Raw genomic sequence first — 10914 nt, 5'->3', positions numbered from 1 at the left:
GTCGATTTATAGTCATTGAAAATCGATATGCAAAATCGATGTTTGGCATAAGGTTTGTTATATCGATTTGAGTGGTGTTTTAAAGTACAATCGATTATATTTGAAAAAGGTTGGCACTTTATATTGTAAAAAATTGTTTTAAAAATCGATTGGTAATTATGTAAAATGCTATTTGCATATGTAATAAAGGAAAGGCATTTTATTGGTGAAGGGAATTTTTTAAATAAAAACTTCATTTATTAAAAGTTGCAATTGGAGATTTTTTGTGACACAACATGGCAAAAACTCAAAGTGCTCGATTTGAGATTGAGAAGTTCAATGGCAAAAACAACTTCGAGATCTGGAAAGTGAAGATGTATGATCTACTCGTGCAACAAGGCGTGGCGAAGGCACTGTTGGGAAAAGCCAAACAACCTTACACCATGACAGATGATGAATGGAGTGACTTGGATGAAAGAGCACTAAGCGGCATTCAACTGTGTTTGGCGGATGATGTTTTGTTTAACATCGTGTCAGAGAAAACTGTTGTTGGTTTGTGGACAAAGCTTGAAAAGCTGTACATGAAAAAATCCTTAACCAATAGGATTCTTCTGAAGCGACAGTTATATAGCTTGCGCATGAAGGAAGGTACGACGATAACTGATCATTTGAATACCTTTAATACTCTCCTGGTGCAGTTAGAAAGTATAGAAGTAAAATTTGAATCAGAAGATAAAGCTGTAACTTTATTATGCTCGTTGCCCGAGTCATGGGATCATTTTGTTACTTCTATAAGTCTTAGTTCATCAGAAACCCTTGAATTTGATGATGTTGTTGGAGCTTTGTTGTCCGAAGAAACAAGGAGGAGGTCAAATTCATAAACCTCTACATCAGAAGCAATGATGGTCAGAGGTCGTTCTAAAGAAAGACGCTTCAGAAATCACAATAACTCGCCTTCAAAATCGAAAGGGATGAAGAGTAAGGTAAAGTGCTGGTTTTGTGGCAAATCGGGACATTTGAAGAAGGACTATTGGAAGAGACAACAAACATCCAAAGGAGACTCTTCGACAGAGAAGAAAGAAGCAAATAGGACAGATGCAGGTTCGGCATCCATTTCAGGTATGAGTGATGAAGTGTTATCAGTTAGTTTGTCTAATCATGATCAACATTGGCTGTTAGATTCTGGTGTGTCAAATCACATGTGCATTCATAGAGAATGGTTTAAAACTTATAAATCAATCAATGATGGAGTTGTTTACATGGGAAATGATGTCTCATGTAATATTGTGGGAATTGGAAGCATCTAGCTTAAAATGTTTGATGGGACAAATAAAATTCTAACTGATGTAAGACATGTACTTGAACTAAGAAAAAACCTCATTTCACTAGGAGTACTAGACGCTAATGGATATATAACCTTTATTCAAGGTGGAGTAATGAAAGTTTATAAGGGAATTTTACTAGTAATGAAAGCAAAGAAGGTTGGAAATCTTTTTCAGTTAGAAGGAAGAACAGAGTCAGATCAAGCTTCTACAGTATTTGAAAACGACAGTAATTCTATTCGTTTATGGCATCAAAGGTTGGGCCATATGAGCGAAATAGGATTAAAATTTTTATCTGATCGTAAGTTAATTCCTAGTTTAAAACCTTCTAAGTTAGATTTCTGCAAACATTCTCTATTTGGGAAAAAAAGCAAGCATAAGTTTAAAACTAGAAAACATACTAGTAAGGGAATCCTTAATTATATCCATTCTGATGTTTGGGGTCCATCTCCTACAACCTCATATGGAGGATTGTCATATTTTGTATTGATGATTTCTCTAGAAAAGTGTGGGTCTACATGTTAAAGAAGAAGTCTGATGTATTCACAGTTTTCAAACAATTTAGAGCATTAGTTGAAAACATCACTAGAAGAACCATTAAATGTTTAATAACTGACAATGGTGGTGAGTTTACTTCAAAGGAATTTGATAATTATTGCAAATACGCTGGGATCGAAAGACATAAAACCATTGTATATACTCCTCAACAAAATGGAGTTGTTTAACGCATGAACATGACTCTTTTAGAGAGAGCAAGAAGTATGCTTAGTAACGCTAATTTGCAGAAGGAATTGTGGACAGAAGCAGTTTCTGCAACTTGTTATGTGATAGATCGATCACCATCAAATGCAATAGGATGCAAAATTCCTCAAGAGGTATGGAAAGGTCATCCTTGTGATTATTCTAAACTGAAAGTTTTTGGTTGTGATGCATATGCTCTAGTTCTGAAACATCAGCATTCTAAATTAGATCCTAAATCAAAAAGATATATCTTTGTTGGATATGGTGATGGGACTAAGGGATATAGGTTGTGGGATCCTACTACTCATAAGATCATCATTAACAGAGATGTTAAATTTAATGAATCTTCACTTGAAAATCCAGATGTAGATGATAAATTGAAACAGGATAATGCATCTAAGCTTCAACACATTCAGTGTGAAACCAGTTCAAATACTGATGATAGTCCAGATGAACGAGTTTTAGATTCAGATCATTGACAAGTTTCAGATGCAGATCATGAACATGTTTTAGATGTTGATCATGAAGAAGTTCCTACATATAATAATCAACAAATTGTGGAAGTACCAGAAACATCTTTAAGGAGGTCCACGAGAATCAAACGTCCTCCTAAAAGGTATGATGATTATGTTACTTCAGTTGCTTTAACTGCTAATGATGATGAACCTTTGTGCTATCAGGAAGCTGTAGAAGGTTCTAACAGTGGTAAGTGGAAAGAGGCTATGAAGGACGAGATGAAGGCATTAGACAAGAATGCCACATGGGATCTGGTAGAACTTCCTAAAGACAGGAAAACTGTGGGATGTAAGTGGGTTTACAAATTGAAAAGGGGTGTTGATGATAAAGAAGACAGGTACAAAGCGAGGCTGGTAGCGAAAGGTTTTTCTCAGAAAGCAGGAATTGACTTTCATGAGATATTTTCACCAGTTGTAAAAATTGTTTTAGTTCAGATTGTGTTAGCATTAGTTGCTTTACTTGATTTAGAATTACAACAACTAGATGTTAAAACTGCATTTTTACATGGAGATTTAGATGAAATGATTTACATGGAACAATCGGAAGGGTTTGTTCAAAATTGCAACAAGAAATTTGTCTGTAGACTCAAGAAATCATTGTATGGTCTGAAGCAGTCACCTCGACAGTGGTACAAGAAATTTGATTCTTTCATGATGAGTCAAAACTATATAAGAAGTGAATATGATCATTGTGTTTACTTTAAGAAATTCAGTAATGGAATGTTCATTATCTTAGTGTTGTATGTTGACGATATGCTTTTAGCAAGAAAAAGCATAACAGAGATCAACAAGTTAAAGGCTCAGATGGCTAAGACATTTGATATGAAAGATCTAGGAGCAGCAAGACAGATTTTGGGCATGGAGATTTTCAGAGACAGGAGCAATGGTAAGCTGTGGCTATCACAAAATAAGTATATTGAGAAAATACTCTTAAGGTTTGGTATGAAGAATGTGAAGCCTGTTTTAGTCCCTTTTGCTTCCCATTTTAAGCTTTCTTCAAGTTTATGTCCTAACACTAATGAAGAAAATGAATATATGTCTTGAATTCCATATGCCAATGTAGTAGGTTGTTTGATGTATGCAATGGTTTGTACTCGACTAGATATTTCACATGCAGTCGGGGTTGTCAGCAGGTATATGGAAAATCCAGGAAAAGAACATTGGTCCGCAGTGAAATGGGTGCTTCGGTATTTGAGAGGCACATGTCATTATTGTATCACTTATATCAGAAGTAGTGAATTTGTTTGCAGATATGTTGATTCCGATTTTGCAGGTGATTTGGATAAGAGAAGGTCAACTTCAGGATATGTCTTTACTCTTGCAGGTGGAGCTATAAGCTGGATGTCAAAGCTACAAAACATTGTTGCTTTATCCACTACAGAAGCAGAATACATAGCTGCTTCACATGCTTGCAAAGAAGCGGTTTGGTTGAAAGGTTTGTTTGGTGAGTTTGGTAGGTTGCAGGACAACATCAAGTTATTTTGTGATAGTCAAAGTGCAATTCACTTGGCTAAAAATCCAACCTATCATAGTAAATCAAAGCATATACCTATCAAGTACCATTTTGTAAGACATGTTATCACTGAAAGGGGAGTCTCTCTTGAAAAAGTGCATACAAAGGAAAATTGTGCAGACATGTTCACGAAACCAGTTTTGTTAGAGAAGCTACGATGGTGTCTGGCTTCTCTTGGCTTGCAGAAAAGATAAAAATAATAATGGAACAGGGTATCAAGCTAATTGTTGTCAAGGTGGAGATTGTTGAGATTTTCTGTTAATTAAATTTGGAGAAAATCTCATGAATGTGACAACAATAGGATTTGTTGCTAAATTAACTCCATTTATTCCTGATGAGGAGTTATTGCATCCTATATTTGTTGTGAGTGAATTTATGATTCAGTTTTCTACTCCCAGCTATAAAGATGTAAGCCCGTAGAGGATATGTGTGATGAGAAGGTGTGAGGAAAAAGAATTCCAGATGTGCAAATCTGTTGTTGTAATCTCCTGTTGAGTAATAAGATTGCCGATGCCTCTATTTGGTGGACGTAGCCCAGATTGGTTGGGTGAACCACGTTAAAATCTCTGTTTTTCATGGTTGAATGTTGTGTGTGTCTTATTTGTTTTAAATTTTCCATTGTGTTAACTCTAATAGAAATAACTATGCACTTTGGAGTGGAATAATGCAGGTTCATTTGTTGGTGCAAGGATACGAAGTATGGGAAATCGTTGACAAAGGCTTCACACTGACCCAAGATCAACAAGGTAAGAAAAATATGGTATATGATGCAAAGGCTAAAGATCTTATTATCAATGGGCTTATCGAATTTGTTTATATTAAGGTATTGAGTTTCAAAACTACTAAATAGGTATGGGGCAAGCTTGAAAATATATATGCAGGTGAATCAAAGGTGAAAGAAGCAAAGCTTCAAATTTTCAAGGCAAAATTTGAGCAACTCAAAATGAGAAAGATGAAGATATTGCTGCATACTTTCAGCGTGTTGATGTAACAAAAAATACATTGGAAGGTTTGGGAGAACTTGTTGAAATGAAAATTGTTGTCCGAAAGCTCCTCAAAACCTTGCCAGCAAGATTTAACCATACGGTATCCGTCTTGGAAGATAATCTCACCAATCTCAGCATAGATGAATTGCATCGAATTCTTACAGCATATGAAATGAGGATTGAAGAAGAGGATGGCACTTCTCACTTAGAAACAACATTTTCCGCATTCAAGAAGAATAGTACGGACAAGCAGACTCTGAAAGCAAAAATTTGCATTTGTAAGGATGAGGAAAAGGAAGAAGATGAAGAAGAATTCTTAGATAAAGAATTTGCATACTTCACAAGAAAATGAGAATAGGTATGGGAAAATTCAAAGGTAAACTTCTATTAATATGTTTTGATTGTGGTGAGGTTGGGCATTTTGCAGCCAAATGTCCTCACAAAAATGAGGGTGTTATGAAAGGGAAGAAAAGTCCTAAGAAGTTCAACAAGCAAGGCAATAAGAAATGGTTTAAGAAAATTTTCTTCTCCAAAGAAGATAGTTCCTCATCCGAAGAAGATAATGATAACGAAGAAGAATTCAATGGAAGAGTATTATTTATGGCCAAGCATAATAAACAAGAGGCACCTAACGAAGAAGGAGACGAAGAAGAAGAAATGATTGAAGTCGAATTTCAAAATGAAGTAATCAGGGTTATCAAAGAGCTAAAGGCCAAAAAGGAGCATGTTAACACTCTTCAAGATGAATTGATACAGAAAGGAAATAGGTCCTCAATCTTAAAATCAAGGTTGAAGAATACAAACGAATTGAAGAATCACTCAGGAAAGAAGTAAAGGAAAGCAACAAGGAGAGAGAAGCATTGAAAGTTGAAATAGTTTATCTGTGAAAGGAAGTAAAGAGTGGAAAAACTCTTCAAGGCTACACCAACAGTTCAAAGGCTTTGGATGAACTCATCAGCAACCAACGATCATACAGTGACAAGACTGGTCATGGTTACAAAGAAAAAATCTAAAAGGAGTCAAGTCCTTCTATGACAACTAAAGAAGATGGATATGCAAAAGGGGTAGATCCCCCAACTAGATCAAGAGATCAAGACTCGTATGAAGAACCTTGGAAGATAATTCCTCGAAGAAGATTTCATCCCAAGTACCAACCTATCTTTTATGGTCATTTCTATTCATGTGGAAGCTTTGGACAGAGAGCTACAAAATGTCTCATGTATGTTTGGAATGAATATAATTCCAGGAGATCCTTCAGAAATGGATATTCCAGAACTCAACATAATATCAACAAATTTGATCATTTGAGAGATGATATTGAATGCTACGAATGTAACAATTTTGGACATATGGCTAGGGATTGTGAATTTCCGGACATATACAACTATTATCGACAAAACCCTAGAAGCAAATTTGCAGGATCACAAGATAGACACCAAACAAAATCTTCTATGAATAACATCGAATGTTACAAATGTCATAACTATGGACACATAGCTCGTAACTACAGGTACAAGATAGAATCAACCATGAATGAAAACTTTGATGACGAGAATAAGAAGGTTTGGAAAGGAAAACAAGTACAAGATGAACAAGAACAAGATGAGCAAGAAAAACAAGAAGGAAATAAGGTCCCAACAACTATGCTTTCACGATTCGTAATAGATTGTGAGGAATCAGTAGTTGCTTCAGTTAATGACTCGAGTCAAGATGGTCTGTTGAATGACACACTATTCAGAACAATTCAGCTTATCGACTCCTAGAAATTTGAATATGAGGAGTCTATGCAATAGTATATGACACAAGTCTACGATTGACAGACAGGTAGGCAGTTTCATTACATGTTCAGGGGGAGAAGAATAGTTGAAGTATTACAAAGTCAAGAAAGGAAGCGCTGACAAGAAATCTCTATGTGAAAGTGGATCAAGACAATATAACAATTATTGAGATATCTCAGCAGGATAAAAGAATATTCATATATAAAATCAAGTACATCAAGGAAATGCTCAATAAATTCAATATGGAATATTGCAAGCCTATCCTTACCCCCATGGTAACAAGTTACAAGAATATTCATCAACTAATGTGGACCAAAGGTTGTATAGATCCATGATTAGTAGTCTCCTATATGTGACAGTCTCCCTACCAGATGTGATGTAGGCAGTTGGACAAGTAGCACGATTGCAAGCAGCACCAAAAGAATCTCATATTATTGGCGTCAAAAGAATTATTCAATAACTTAAGGGTACAACATAATATGGTCTATGGTATCCCAAAGGAAATGATCTGGTCATCCAAGCTTATACATATGCAGATTGGGCAGGAAGTGTTGATGATCGTAAGAGTACCAGTGGAGCAGCATTCTATCTAGGTGGTTGTCTTGTTTCATGGTTAAGTAAAAAGCAGTCTTCAATCTCGTTATCCACAACAGAAGCAGAATATGTCACGACAGCATCTTGTTGTACTTAAGTTCTTTGGATGAAGTGAAATTTGCAAGATCTTCAAGTCAAGTTCGATGATCTTATTCCCATATTTTGCGATAACACCAGTGCCATCAATATCTCCAAGAATCCTGTGATGCATTCCAAAATGAAGCATATTCTAATTAAAAATCATTTTGTTAGAGAGCAGGTCGCTGAAAAGAATATCAAGCGTGAATATGTTGGCACAAAGGAAAAAATTGATGACATTTTTACCAAACCATTACCTCGTGAAGCATTTTAGTATCTTCACCAAAAGCTTGGGATTCTCCCGAGTTTTCATTAGACTCTTTCTCTTATCTACTTGAGTGGAAAGGGGGAGTGGAGGTGTGTACAGGTCTGCGTGATGGTTGTTTGTCACGGGGAGTCACCCTTTGCCTTTGATGACAAAGGGGGGAGAGAAGGCAGTAGGAAGAGGTGTCATGATCGCAAGGGGAGTACTTGTGTTGCCATCAATGCCAAAGGGGGAGATTGTTGATCAGTGGTTGTCATTGATGTCAACCCAAGCAGCACCAGGGGCTACCCCGATCTTGCATGGGAATTTTGACTTGACATATTACTCTATTCTAAGTCAAGGATATTCTAGATGATTCTACTCATCGAGATGTTTTCGTTGATATATGGCACACCAAGTAATTCTTCACGGTTTGAGAGATATTCATGTTTGAAGTTAGTAACCCCACTTAGTGGGCTAAAACCCTATGGGGTTATGGCATGGCACTCATAATTGGTTGTGGTCATTGAATAGTCAATAATTAATAATAATAAGAATTACTACTAAAATCCCTCCAACGTTCACTTATTGAGGACCCTCTCAACTCAAAACATTCATATAAATATTGACCCTCATATCCTCCTCTAGTAGGGATTTTGTGGCTTCAAACAATTCATCATGGAATTTTCTCTATAACTTATTTTCTGAGAAGCTTTAGAAGCTTAAATTAAAACCCATTTGAGCGAAATATTGATGAACCATATGACCGAATTTCAGATCTTGGTTCTCTATAGTTTTGGATATATGATATGAGGAATTTAGGGTTTTTGCAAGCTTTTGAATTCCATGTCAAACAGGTGACGTTGGGAAAATCATCGTAACTTTCTCTCTAAGCATTGGATTCAAATTTGGTAAATAGCCACAAAAAGAGGACAGACTGTAGTTTGTTGAGTAGCATTTTCAGGGCCGAAGGTCACAACAATGACATGTGGCACTTCGTACAAGTTCTCTCTACTGAACAGTCTATAATCAGGTCATCGTGGGCGATTGGGAATAACTCTTTCTTGAAGAATCCAATCTTGATAAGACCTATGGGGTTGGAAAGAGGACTCAGAGGGTGGCACAAAATGAGATTTTAGACCATGGAGATCATAAATTACATAGATACAACAGATTCAATAGCGAGCTCCTTGAAGGCAAGAAAAAACACGCATTCAAGGATCACTGCAGTAAGGACCACACATCAATAGCCAAGGGTAAGTCTCCTACAACAAGGTATGTATGATTAGTGTTTACATTTGAAATATGAGTTTCATCTCTGACATATGTTTTTGTAGGACAACATAAGTACATACAGGGTCTCGGTTATATCTCTATGTCTCTATATGTCACAGTTAGTTTTGATACCACATTTTAGATGTCCTATTCTTGATACTACACATTTGATGCTAGACCAAGTATGCTAAATCTATATGATGTTTTAAGTTCATGTTACTTGCCTTGTCATAGTTGATAGAATGGTCTTTGTTTTTGTACTTAGAACTTGGTCCATCACAAGTCTAGGGTTTTTCATCAGTTTTTATTGTATATATATTTTAGGTCAGTTTTGGATATAGTCTTGCATAGAGTCCAGACCTATATCAAGAGTGGGAGTCTTTGTCTATTGCTGCAACAAGTCAACAACAAAAGTGACAAACACACTTTAGGTACGCATTGTAATTTTAATTTGTATTTATTCATTATTATGGACTTACATGTGTTTTGCAGGCAGAGGTAAGTTGAAGGGTATTTTGTTTTGTTTTGGGATTAGTTTTGTCGGGAAAATTTTGCATGCAGGTAGAAGAAGATTCAAGTACAACTTCAAGAAAGAATTCAAGAGCAGAAGTATCAAATCGAAGGAAGCATTGCAGTAGGACATCCTTTGAAGACATGACAACCATCTGTATATTGTGAAGAAGTGTCAAGGCCAAGAGTCATCATTGTGAAGCTGTAAAAGAGCCCTTTTTAAAAGTGTCATCATTGGAATAGACATTGTTGTAAAAGAGTCAATATGCCTAGAGTTGAAAAGACATTATTGGGATGTATATGAGTCTCTGTTGGGATGATGTCATGGTTGGGTTGCAGGTCATAGTGTGATTGGGTGTTTAGTCAAAATCATTGTAAATCATATTGTATCATGGATCATTGTCCCTGGTGCAGGAATCCGCACTCTTGTCTCATTTCAGCCATTATACGGTGGCAGGGAGGTGCTAGGCCTATGCATGAAGTCGCCTACGGGTCATGGTGGTAGGGTGGTGCTAGGGCGAGTTGTGCCACACTAGGGTGTTTGGGCATCCATTCAGTTGATTACTGAAGAAACCAGGGCGTTGGGGCGTCCTTCCAATGGGAGCTAGAGAAGAATGCTTTTCTAGAATTCTAGGAAGTTTTTGCTTTCATTTCAGTTGGGGCTGAAGATTAAAGAATTTATTAGAAAAGCATTCGGTGGTTGACCCAGAGGGGGTTTTCCACCTAAAATTATTGTGCCTATTGTGTTCTTTTATTTATTGTTATTATTGCATAAACATTAATAATAATTGAAGATTAACTAATTCTCTAAAAATATTTAAAAGTGCTAATTGCTAAGGAATACTGATTCACCCCCCCCCTCTTCTCAGTATTTGCAATAGGAAAGTGGCTCCACACTTCACTGCTCTTGGGCAACCTTGACCAATTGAAACCCACAATGCAGTGAGTGACAACATTTGCTCCAAATGGGGACAATGCCTTGTTGGAAAGGTGCTGAGGACTTGCAGACTAGTAGCCTTTCCTTTCATTGGGCATGGAGTTATTCTTAAACAAAATATAATTTTGTGAAAAATTATATTTTTCACAATGACCGCTACAAATTTCTACCTCTGGTGGTGGAAGGAGACTCGGAGATTGTCATCAAGATGATGAGAAAACTTCAAAACAACACTCAAGTGGACAAGCTAACACCCAGTTGGAGGCTCTTGACAATCTTGAAGGATCTGCAGGGCCATCTCAGCAACATTCAAGGTGTCACCTTTCAAGCGGTCCGAAGAACAACAAATAAGTTGGCTGACGCCATAGGCAATGCCGGCGTTCAATCCAACCTTGAAGATTATCACATCCTCTGGCAAGACTTGGAGGAGGGGGAACTCAGA

The sequence above is a fragment of the Pinus tabuliformis genome, chromosome 7 (genome assembly GCF_031772625.1).
Source record: "Pinus tabuliformis cultivar Carrire ecotype Pingquan chromosome 7, CPIR1, whole genome shotgun sequence".
NCBI lineage: Eukaryota > Viridiplantae > Streptophyta > Pinopsida > Pinales > Pinaceae > Pinus > Pinus tabuliformis.
Note: the sequence above shows the minus strand (reverse complement) of the source record.